Raw genomic sequence first — 10950 nt, forward strand, 5'->3', positions numbered from 1 at the left:
AGCATTTTTCAGTTCTAGAATTTTCATTTAGTACTTTTTTTATAGTTTCTATTTCTTTACTAAGACTTCCTGTTTCTTCATTGCAAGCATATTTTCACAGTGCTTTTGATTCTGGTGAAAATATTCTGTATATTTATTCGTGCTAGAAAAATATGTAACATTATTATTAACTTATGAAAAGTTTCACTTTCAACAAATGACCCTACCCTTTCAGCTAGGTCACAAAAAAAGCTTTTCCTTTCCTTGGATTTTGTTTGTTCATATGCAGTGTGTTACTGGTGAGAAAAGATAAATCACACTGTCATTTTTTGGGTTTTGATTATGAAATATTTGGCAAGTTTTTTTTTAAAGAAACCCTTGAACTGAAGTTCAAAGTACAGTAAATCTTTGTAACTCTTCCACCGTTCAACCAATGAGCATTTTTTTCGTACCTAGCAGAAATTTTTTTGACATATATAGAAGATTCAAAAATATCTATGCTGTGAGTCTGGTTTTGTAGGCTGCAAATTGACAACATTTCTTTTTGATTTTTAAGTCTTTTGAGACAAAATGTACCCAGAATATTAATTGGGCAGTGTCTCATTGCACAACTCATCTAAACCTAAAGAAGAGTATGTGTAGCTTTTTAAATTTTGAATTAATTGATCTTTGATATTGTTAGAAAGATCTGTGGGCAGTTGTTTGGTGGCTTAATTGAAGATGTGTTTCACTTTTTGTAAAATATAATTTTTAGTCTTTTCTCATAATATACTAACAAAATTTCCATAACTAAACTAATAATTATCTTTCTATGTCTCCATCTTAAAGTTTGATTTCTTTTTTGTGCAAGACTCAAAGCCATTTTATAGCTAGACAAAATGATAAGCTCAGATTATATTTTTAAATTATTTAGAATTTTTGGTTGCACATTTAATTTTGATTTCAGGCAACCATTTTCATTTATTCCTTTTTCCTTATCAAGAGGAAATTTCTCATTAAATTTACTACGTATTTGCTGAAGATGTCTCACAATATTGTCCACCTTATTAACTTAAGGTTTTTTTACATTATCAAACAGCTTTTTTGTTTTGCCCTGTCACAGCAATTGCAGTTGGCATTCATCATGAAATTCACAGTACAACTTCCAGTCTCCTATTTTTTATTCTTCTGGCCATAGAACTGGTCTCTACTTGATTGTGCATCATTAATACACTTTCATTTTAAGTTTAAAAATTTGTACATATTTTTTAACCTAGAATAATAATTATAATTAAAGTAGTATTTAAATTTAATTAACAATTATTATTTCTTTCATATCACTGTAACTCATGTTATCTTCAGAAAATATGCAAATAAACACATCAATTTCTTGACATCCACTAGATCAGTGATGTGTTTATAATACTATACACACAACACACACACAACATGTACACTATAACACCAAAGTAATACTATGCAATGCAATGGTTAAAGTGAAATGTAGTCCTACCAAAACAATAAAGTTGTCATAATGGGAAAATATTTTACACTGCTTCAGTTTTTTTCATTTAGATTTAAATTAATTAAAATTAGATAAAATTAAAAAGTTAATTCCTCAGTCACACTCGCCTTTTGTCTTAGGAGGTTCAATCTGGTGGCCATATAGAATATATTAGATGTAGGGTGGGAATGAGAGGAGCATCAGAAGAACCTGAATGCAAGGTATCTGTGCGGTATTACTAGGTATTGCAGTAATCTAGATTGGACATAGGGAAGATTCACTACCGCGGTGATGGTGGAAAAAGGTCAAATGTTTTTCATGTATTAAGTAGAATCAGCAGGATGTGATGCCTAATGGGATGTGAGAGACCAAAAATTCCAGAAAGATTCTCAAACACTGTAAGTATTCCTGTAAGCTCTCATTTTGATTATTTAATTCCAGCCTACTAGATATTTTGTATCAGTACTGATGTCTAAGAAGTTCAATTCCATGGTTGGTATTTGAGTTAGGGGCCTAATTCAAGACTGCTAATTACCCCCAATATTCATCTCCCTTTCTTCCATAATAAGAAAAAATCATGACTTATTTGCTTATGTGGGCCACTCAGGATCATAATTGTCTTCTTCTACCTTATTGGTCCAGGGATCTTCAGTTATGGCCAGTTGAAGATAACTGGAATTGTGTGGCAGTTTGGGGGAACCTTCCTTAAATGCACCTGGTTCATCTCCTTTTCTCTCTTTATTCCTCCATGCATCCATTCTGCTGCCTGAATTTGAATAAGATGATTCAGAGAACTTTGGAGCAGAGCTACAGTGCCAGGCTTAGACTGCCCACCTCCAGAATTTCATGTCACCGAGAAAAATTTTCCTGGTTAAATCACTGTCATTCTGGGTCTGTCTGTCTTACAGACAAACATGATCTTTACTGATTCATCCAGTTTGCTATATGTGCTATATACATCACACCCACCAATCTTATGTCAATCAAAAGCAGAGCAAAGATTTCCCATGAGTGTTCCCATGTAAGTACTCATCCCCACCTCATCAAAAATTCAGAGTACCTGCAAGGAGGAGACACTTAATTTGCCTTCTAGGACATGCTTTTCACCAAAAATTCAGAGTACCTGCAAGGGGGAGACACTTAATTTGCCTTCTAGGACATGCTTTTCTGCCTGTCTGGTAGACTGAGAAAAGTGCTAAATGACATTTTTAAAGATTGCATGAATTTTGGAGGTAAAGGCATTAGGAGATGCTATTTGAGATCATCCCTAGGGGAAGAAGAGCAGCCATGTTAATTTATAGAACATTGTAAGATAGGAGCTTTAGTAAGATGCTCCTAAGCTTGAGAGACAGAAGCAGTGAGTATTAGCAGAAGTAAGTGGAATTTCAAACCCTGCTATATTTGGCTTTTAAAATTGGAGTTGTTCCCCCATGTCTGTCTTTGGAAAACTGAAATAGAGCAATGCTTTGAGGCAAATGGAGAAAGAGGAGCTACAATCCATGAGTGAACAATCCTATGTTGTATCTCCGAACTGACCAGTTTACAATAATTCCATTCTGAAACTTGGGTTTATTAAGTCTGGACTCCTATCTCCAACCTTGGGAACCCTAGGTTCTTTCAAGAGCAAAGATAGAACTCTAGCCTATCAGGTGCCATATTCTGATTCAGAGTTTGCAGAGGGGGCTTAGAACTTCTCTTACAAAAGGTAGAATTGAAACTAGACCCATGGACAAGTCTGAGGATTGAGATCTAAGCTATGATGTCCATCCTTGACCTATCCTGAGCTGAATTCCTAACAGAAAGAACCAGATACAAGACTTATGTCCTTGTCACTGTAAGGATGAAGGTTTCTGTCCTAAGGCGTGGGATAGGTTCTCCTGTGAACTCCCAGACCCAAATTACCCCCTGTAGACATGTGATTGGCCCTTCTCCCACTCAGCCCAGAAAAATATTTCAATCCCTTCTTCCACCAGCCTACCATCTACTAATTTGCATAAGTTCTAATCATGACCTCTGACACTTTGTCTCTGTGATTTTATTTCCCATCAGGATGCTGGGACCAAGGACTTTCTTTTGTCCTACAGATAGCTCTTCTACTGGGGACCCAGAAACAAATCTAAAATGTATTTGCCTTCAAAGATATGCCTGTAGAGTTAGAAATGTAGACCAGTAAGAAGATTCTCATAATGCGTTGTGACTAAGAGCCATGAAATAATACTAAAGAAGGCTTAAGTAGGTCAGCACCAAAAACAATCTGGCAGCACTTCATGAAATAATATGGAGACTTCTATTTGGGGCAGACTAGATAACAAAAAATCCTATAAAATACCTGGAAATGCTCCGTAAAATAGAAAAAAATATTTCAAATGCTGATAGATATTCTATCAAATGCTTAGATAGTTCACTATCTAAGAATATTAAATCTGCATTGGGGCAAAACCGAAAAAGGAAACTGAAAAGTCAGTAATGCTGGGCTCTCCTGAGATGTTACAAAGTGAATGGACCTGGAGAAGAAAGTGATGCCGGAAGCTACAAGGAGAACTAGACAAATTCATACACGTAGTGGGAGATTTTAATACATCCTCAGTAAGCGAAAGTGCAAGCAGACAAAAATTGTGTGATGAACATGCTGATCTAATGGTAACATGCTGAGTATATTATAACATACTGAATACATGCTGAAGTGTGCATGGGTTATTTTTAAAAATTGACAAAGTTATAGAAGTCTAACATCTTGATTTCAAAACTTACTACAAAGCTGTTGTAATCAAAACTCTGTTACTGACATAAGGATAGACATACAGATCAATGGAATAGAATTGAGATTCCATAAATAAACTTGCACATTTATTGTCAACTGATTTTGACAAGGGTGTCAAAACCATTCAATGGGGAAAGAACAGTCTCCTCAATAAAAGGTTGAAAACTGGGAAAACTGGATATCCACGTGCAAAAGAATGAAATCAGACCTTTACCTCACACCATATACAAAAATTAACTCAAAATGGATCAAAAACCTAAAAGTAAGAGCTAATACTATAAAACTAGAAGAAAACATACAGGGAAAAGCTTCATGATATTGGATTTGGCAATGATTTCTTGGATATGACACCAAAAGCACAGGAAACAAAAGAAAAAATAGATCAATTGGACTTCATCAAAATTAAAAACCTTTCAAATGTCACAATAAACATAGTGAAAAGGTGGGCCTCAGAATATCTGACGAGATTAATATCCAAAATATGTAAAGAATTCCTACAACTCAACAACAACAAAAAACAACCTAATTTAAAAATGAACAAATGAATTGAATAGACATTTCTCCCAAGGAGATATACAAATGGTCAATAAGCACATGAAAAGATGATCAACGTCTTTAATCATTAGGGAAATGCCAAACAAAACCACAATTAGATACCACTTCTCACCCATTATGATGGCTAAAAAAGAAAAAGAAAAAAAGCATTGGTGAGGATGTGGAGAAACTGCAACACTTGTGCGTTGCTGGTAGGAACGTAAAATGGTACAGCTGCTGTGGAAAACCATATGATGATTCCTCAAAAATTTAAACATAAAATTACCACGTGATCCAACAATTCCACTTCTAGGTATATGCCCTAAAGAATTGAAAGCAGGGACTTGAAAAGATATTTGTATTCCAATGTTTAAAGCAACATTATATCACAATAGCCAAAGGTGGAAAAAAACCAAATGTCCACAATAGATAAATGGATAAACAAAATGTAATGTATAAATATTGTGGAACATTATTCAGCCTTTAAAAAGGAATAAATTTTTGATACATGCTATAATATGGAAGCTTTGAACACATTATGCTAAGTGAAATAAACCAGACACAAAATGACAAATATTGTATGATTCCACTTATATGCGGTACACAGAATTGTCAAATTCATAAAGACAGAAAGTGGACTAGTGGTTACCAGGGGCTCCGGGGGAGCAGAGGCTGGGGGATGGGGAGTTATTGTTTAATGGGCACAGAGTTTCAGTTTGGGATAATGAAAAAGTTCTGGAGACGATAGTGGTAGTGGTTGCACAACAATGTGACTGTACTTAGTGCTACTGAGTTATACACTTATAAAATGGTAAACATTATGTTACATATTTTACCACAATAAGAAAAGTAACGAAGGACGGGCCGGCTCCGTGGCTTAGCGGTTAAGTGCGCGCGCTCTGATGCTGGCGGCCCGGGTTCGGATCCCGGGAGTGCCCCGAGGCACCACTTCTCCGTCCAACGTGAGGCTGAGTCCCACGTACAGCAACTAGAAGGATGTGAACCTATGACATACAACTATCTACTGGGGCTTTGGGGGGAAAAAACTGAATAAATAAAATCTTTAAAAAAAAAAAAAAGAAAAGTAACGAAGGAAACACAGACTCTCAATATCTTTGTAGAATATAAATGAAGGCCATTTAATCCTTGATGTGGGTGCGTGATATCCAGTAGAAAACCTAAAGTAACTAATTAACAAACTTATCTATGGAAATAGAAAAACTTGTTTCAGTACCCCCTTGAGCAAAATTAAAAGCAAATTCAGTGGGAAATTTTTGTTCCAAATATGAGAAACAAAATATTATTGGACGGAATTAATAAACAGTTTTTATATATCAATATACAGATGAACACACCAATGTGAAAAAGAATGAGCTAAGAATAGAAATGGAGATTTAATAAAAGAAGAATTAAAAATGAATGAATGTGTGCATGAAAACATATCTAAGCTTATGAGAAATAAATAGAAATGTTATAAAATATGCCATATTGGCCTAAAAACTGGTAAGTTTTTACAAAAATAATAACCATTGTACCATAATTTTGATGTACTATTAATTCCCAATTAATTTTGGTGGAAAATAATTCATATACCACTTTTCTAGAGGGTACTTTATATCCTTATTTAAAGTAAGCATGTTCTCTAATCCAGCACTCAATTTATAGGAATATATCTCATGGTAATGGTTAAACTAGCGTGAAAAAACTACATTTCCATAGGGTTATCTATATTAACAAAGTCTGGAAACAATCAACAACAATTATGTATAGGCAGATAAAGTATTGTATTCCAAAAAATGGAAAACTTGGTAGGCATTAATAATCATATAGAAGTATAATGACTGATATTCAAAAGATTTTAAGAAATAAGAAAAAAACAGATTACATACAAAAATGCAAGGTCTCTTGGGGCCAGCCCAGTGGCATATGGTTAAGTTCGGCATGCTCCACTTTGGCAGCCTGGGGTTCGTGGGTTCAGATCCTGGACGCAGACCTACACCACTCGTCAAAAAACCATGCTGTGACAGCAACCCACATACAAAATATAGGGGAAGATTGGCACAGATGTTAGCTCAGGGCCAATCTTCCTCACCAAAAAAAAAGGAAATTCTTTCCAATGTGTAAAAATTATAGATGTGCCCTAAAATATAAATGTCTGAACATAATATTTTTAAAGGTACATTTGATATTAGACACTGGCTAATTCTAACTAGTTGATAAAACTTTTGAAATTCAGGCTTCTTCACTCTTAAGTAGAAAATAATTCCTTCTTTAATATTTGTGTAATGCAGAGTGAGTAAGCCCTGAGGGCCCTGAAACACAACCATTTCAGTTCAAATCCACGTCATCCCCCTTAGAAGCTGGTGGGCCTTGGACCAGTTGTTTAACTTGCATAAACTTTCTTTTCTTCGTTGGTATAATGGTGACATTATTACCACACACATAGGGTTTTGTTGCTAGATTTAAATTAGATAATGATGTGAGTGTTTTAGCACTGTGCCTGACACATGGAAGCATGATCATAATTTACTCAGTTACCCTCCTTGGGAGAGGCATGTTGTCGCTGGAATAGAACTGGCAATGATCGTTGGGTGGGACACTGACAGTATCTACTGCTCTAGCCAAGATCCTCTGTCATATGAGAGCTGTGATGGTTAATTTTATGTGTCAGCTTGACTGGGCCCTGGGTGCCCAGATATTTGGTTAACCACTAATTCTCGGTGTGCCTGTAAGGGTGTTGATGGTTTTTTTTTTTCTTTTTTTTTTTGGTGAGGAAGATTAGGCTTGATGAGTGGTGGTTAGGTCCACACCCAGGGTCTGAACCTGAAACCCCAGGCCACCGAAGTAGAGCACATGAACTTAACCACTACACCACCCGGCCAGCCCCTGTAAGGCTGTTTTGGATGAGATTAACATTTGAATCAGTGGACTGACTAAAGGAGATTTGCCATCCCCAGTGTGGGTGGGCCTCCCCCAAGCCATCGAAAGCCTGAATAGAATAAAACGGCTGAGCAGGAAAGAATTCGTTCTCTCTGCCTGTCTTCAAGCTGGGACATCAGTCTTCTGCCTTTGGACTCAGACTCCAACTGGAACATACATCAGCTTTCCTGGTTCTCAGGCCTTGAAACTTGGACTGGGACTATACTATTGGCTCTCCTGGGTCTCCAGTTTGTCAACTGCAGATCTTATATATATCTATATGTGTATGTGTGTATTATCTATGTCTAAATTTACATTTATACATAGATATAGATATAGATAGCTCCTATTGGTTCTGTTTCTCTGGGGAACCCAGACTAATAGAAGAGCAAAGGGAAATCTCAGACATGCAGGGGCTTAGCAATTATGCCATCTACCCTAAGTGACCCAGATAAGGTGTCTGAGGGAACTCTTAGGGGAGGGGATACAGCCAGATGATATTTAAATCAGAACCAAGCTTCCACGGAAGAGGAGATGAGATGCACACCCAGCAGAGATGCTCCCACACCTCTGATCCTCTTCCAGTTCCTCTCAGTCTCCAAGCACTTTCCCTTCTCGGTGTTGGTTTACAACCTCAGGAGTTCCTGGGTGAAATTCAAAACCAGCCCCAGTGCAGAGAGCAAGGAGAGTCCCAAGAAGGAGGCAGGCCACTACAGATTGGTAGGCGGCAGGTTTAATAAGCAAAAGAACTTACATGGGAAGCCTGTCTTGGGCAGCTGCAAGCGAGTAAATCTCTGCACCGCCCACCAGAGTCTTAAAAGTGTGTATAGAGGCTTTAACTGGGTTTGGTCAAGTACCCAGTCCAGATGCCCTCAACAACACATTACTCTCTCAAGGCTGCGTCCTTGAAACAGCTCCTAGTACAGGAACAGTGGGCAGAACATGCAATCCAAGGAGGGGGGTGGGGATTGGTGAGATAGGAGCCTCCAATTGCCCAGGTCCAGCTCTCAGGTCAACCTCCTCCGATAGCCTGCATCTGTTAAAAGGCTGTCAGCGGGATTCTGCACAGCCTTTTGCTAGAGCACCTCCCTGCCCAGCGTTGTGGTCAAGATAACAGTCATTTGATGGAGTTCACTGTTGTGAGCCAACCCCAGAAGTAAGAACACCCACTTGTCTGTTCAGAGCTTTTATTTCTTTTTCAAATTGTGCTCACAGAGTGGGGTCGTTTTCAGGAAGATTGTATGAAGAAGAGATGTCTTTAACTTTAGATATTGAAAAGCATCTTAACATACAGAGTTGTCACATTTTCTCCCTTTTTTCTAATTTTATCCATAATTATTCATAAACATACATATTACATGGTGACTTTAATCATTCTGCCACATATAAGACTTACTTTAAACTATATTAATATAGAATAATTTGCTGAACTTTTTCACTATTGTTAAATGTATAAGAAATATATGTAAATTTATAAATTAATATAACTATGAACGTGTTTATAGGAAAAGTTGATATTTTTATTGATTAACATCATGGCAATAAATTATCACTGAAATCATTAACTATTGCTGTTATCCCCATAATGAGTTGTGTTGACTCACAGTGATGGCCAGAGATGTTGGTGTAAGTCTGGTAGCATATAGTATTTGTCTATAATTCTTCCTTTACTCTCCGCCCTTGGCATGGCTCACCCCTGCCCCATTAATGCTGGGCTTGGCCATATGACTTGTCTAATCAACAGAATGTGGACTAATTAGGATGGGTGTATAGACTTTAAAGACCCCTTGGGCCAGCCTTTTGTGCTTCTGCCATCCACCATGAAAACAACATGCCCAGGAACCTGCTGGCAAAAATAAGGAGACACCAGAAACAGAATTAATCACATAAATTATTTCACAATCAGTCACCCCTTCGAAGAAAGCAACTGGAGGCTTTCCATCAGGTGAATAAGTGTAAAACTGGAAATTCAATGTAGGAGAGAAGTGAAGAGAATCCCTAGTAATGGTGATGGATGAGGCCACAATATCTCTTGTGCCCCGGGCACAGAGGGTGACCAGTCCAGAATGGATCGTATTTAAAAATGGTGGCCAAGAATGATGCAGACTCTTTCCTCCATAGTAAACACTCAGGTATAGTGAAAGTAAATTGAACCAAAGTTTTTATTGGTGAAATCCATAATAATGGGATATGGCTGACACCAAATTATGAAGCCTTAAAGGAATATTTTCAAATCTTAAATGTCTACCCTGAGGCAATATATTCTGTTCTTTACATAGAATGTCTGCCCGAGAATACAAAAGAGGCTGAAGACTGTAGTTGTCTCTGAAGAGGATCATTGTGTAGTTTGAGGAAAGGGAACTGAATAAGACTTTTGTTTCTTTTGAATTTAGTCCTACGTGTGTGCGCTATGAAAATGAACTGAGTGAATATATTCCCCCCAATTCCAATTTGTGTGTGTGTGAGGAAGATTAGCCCTGAGCTAACACCTGTTGCCAATCCTCCTCTTTTTTGCTGAGGAAGATTGGCCCTGGGCTAACATCCGTGCCCATCTTCCTCTGCTTTATGTGGGACGCCTGCCACAGCGTGGCTTGATGAATGGTGCGTAGGTCTGTGTCTGGGATCCAAACCTGCAAACCTCAGGCCACCAGAAACAGCGCATGAACTTAACCACTACGCCGCCACCAGGCTGGCCCCTCAATTACACCTTTGTTTCATTTCCACATTGTAAATTTTGGCCTTCTTTAGTCTTGAGGCTAAAAGGATTCCAGTAATTAACCTTAAAAGAGCAGGCTCCTCTGACTCTGGGAGGAAAAAATACTTACAAGGTTAGACCAATAATATTTCCCCGGATCCCCATAGCTACAAAAAATCAAATAAAAAACTCCTAGTGATAAAAAACTCCTAGTAAATGTTCTCACTAATAATATAGACTTTAATACTTCAGAATTTTTGCTCTTTTTGAAATAAACATTAACCTCTCAATGGTCTGTAATTATGTTTGGTGGTCTTAATTATACATACATTTAATTAAAATTGTCATCATTTTATGAAATGTATATTCATTTATATTTTACATATTTGTAAAATTTTTGTTGTTAAAAGATCTAGTTTATTCTGGTTCTTTCTTCCTACATACATGAAAAGTTAATGACATTTATGAGTCTGCTAGAATTCTTATTTAAATAAAATGTTCAAAAGTCTGTGACTAATTTAAAGTAAAACCAGTGATTATTTGAGAAATTACCCATGACCCATTTTAGCAATTAATGTA

Source organism: Ceratotherium simum, chromosome 33 (assembly GCF_057802395.1).
Source record: "Ceratotherium simum simum isolate JZ-2026a chromosome 33, ASM5780239v1, whole genome shotgun sequence".
NCBI classification, from domain to species: Eukaryota; Metazoa; Chordata; class Mammalia; order Perissodactyla; family Rhinocerotidae; genus Ceratotherium; species Ceratotherium simum.